The sequence below is a fragment of the Oxyura jamaicensis genome, chromosome Z (assembly GCF_011077185.1).
Source record: "Oxyura jamaicensis isolate SHBP4307 breed ruddy duck chromosome Z, BPBGC_Ojam_1.0, whole genome shotgun sequence".
NCBI lineage: Eukaryota > Metazoa > Chordata > Aves > Anseriformes > Anatidae > Oxyura > Oxyura jamaicensis.
This window is the reverse complement of record NC_048926.1, coordinates 29,220,793-29,223,145: the sequence shown is the minus strand read 5'-3', so window position 1 is coordinate 29,223,145 and position 2,353 is coordinate 29,220,793.

The window sequence follows — 2,353 nt, the reverse complement described above, 5'->3', positions numbered from 1 at the left end:
CTGCTTGGGGATAGGCTGGGCAGCAGTCAGCAGGTGGTGAGCAATTGCATTGTGCATCACTTGTTTCATACACACTATTATTATAATTATAATTATTATTATTATTATTATTTCCTCTCAGTAAATTGTCTATCACTTTCCCGTTTCTCTCCGCCATCCCAGAGAGGGAGGGGGGAGGGTGAGCGAATGGCTGTGTGGTGTTTAGCTGCCGGCTGGGTTAAACCACAACAACTTCATACTGTTGGTGATTACCCAGCCATCAAGTTAGTCAACATGTCTTTGCAAGGCCTCTCTACCCTCAAGGGAGTCACCAGTTCCTCCCAATTTAGTGTCATCTGCAAACTTCTTAGAATACATTCAAGTCCCACATCCAAATGATTTATGAAAATATTGAAGAGAACAAGCCCTAAAGTGGAGCCCTGGGGAACCCCACTAGTGACCGACTGCCAGCGTGCTTAAACCTCATTTACAATAACCCTTTGAGCCCAACTGTCAGCTAAATTTTCACCCATCACATTGTGTATTCATCTAGCTGTATGCTGGACATTTTGTCTAGAAGGATACTGTGAGAAACAGTGTCAAAAGCTTTGCTGAAATCCAGAAATTACATCAACTGTCTTCCCTTGATCAACTAGGTGGGTCAGCTTGTCATAAAAAGAAATTAAATTAATTCAGCAGGACTTTCCCCTCATGAACCTGTGTTGGCTGTGACTGATGTCTGTGCTGTATTTCAGGTGTTTTTCAATAACTCCCAGAATAATCTTCTCTCTCTGTCTCTCTCTCTGGTTGTTTTTTTGTTTGTTTGTTTGTTTTTTTCTGGGCACTGGAGTGAGACTGACAGGCTTTTAACTACCAGGGTCTTCTTTCTTACCCTTCTTGAACAATGGAACAACATAAGCCAGCTTCCAAGCAACTGAGACCTCTCTAGATTCCCAAGCCCACTGAAAAATAACTGAGAGAGGTCTCGTGATGATATCAGCCAGCCCTCTAAGTATCCTGGAATGAATCCCACTGGGCCCCATTGACTCATATATATCCAGCTGGAGCAGTAAATCCTGCACAGATTTGGGGTTGGCTGGGAGTTTATTGCCACCACTATCACGGTCTTCCAACTCAAGGCTCCAGGGATCTCAGAGACCATCACTGGTGCTGAAGACAGAGGCAAAGAAGTCACTAAATATTTATGCTTTGACTGTGCCCCTGTTTGTGAGCTGACTATCCTCAATAACCAATGTTTCCTCTGTTCCTCCTTTTGCTGTCACCATGTTTTAAAAAGTCCTTTTTATTCTCCCCCCATAGTACTGGCCAGCTTTAAGTCTTCTTAAGCTTTGGTCACACAATTATTTTCCCTACAATGGTGAACAGAATCACTGTAGTCCTCCTATGTTACCTGACCTCAATTCCAGTGGCCATACACTTTCTTTTTCCACCTAAGCTCTAGAATAAGATACCTGCCCAGTCAAACTGACCTTCTGGCCTGCCTGCTTGACTTCTGGCATTTTGGAATTGCCTGTTTCTTTGCTTTTAAGAGGCGGTACTTAAAAGTTACCCAGCACTGATGGAACCAGTGTTTTTGCTGGGGACCTAACTAATTAGTTCCCTGAGCAGTCTGAATTCTGCTCTCTTGATACCCAGGGCTGAAGCTTCGGTGGCAGTTTTCCTCATATCACCAAAGATTTTAAATTTGACTACTTCATAGTCACTATGGCCAAGATAGCCACCAATCACCACTTCACCCATGAGACCATCACTGTTTATAAACAACAAATTTAGGATTTTGTTATCTTTCCTAGTTTTCTCTCTTAGTACCCAATACCACAAAGTTATCATCAAGCTGTCTTAGGAATCTCCTGGACCTGTTTGTATCAGCTGTGTGGTATTCCTAGTTTACATCTGGTGGCTGATCTAGAGGTATCTCTGAGATCCTTAAAGAATAAATCATCAGTGTCATCATCCTGGGTGGGTGGTCTATAGCAGACACCCACAACGACATCCGTTTTATTTGCTTGGCCCTTCATCCTTGCTTGGAGGCTCTTCATTGTGTCATCGGTTTTTGACTCAACCCTTAGACAATTTGTATAATCCTCTAAAGAGAAATGGCTAAATGCTTCTTAAGACTAGATTCTGACCTTTAAAAGATACTTTTTTTTTGAGTGCTGTAGTGGTTTAACCCGGCTGGCAGCTAAACACCACACAGCCGTTCGCTCACCCTCCCCCCTCCCTCTCTGGGATGGGGGAGAGAAATGGGAAAGTGAAGCCTGTGAGTTGAGATAAAGACAGTTTATTAAGATAGAAAATAATAATGATAATAATAATAATATGTACAAACAAGTGATGCACAATGCAGTTGCTC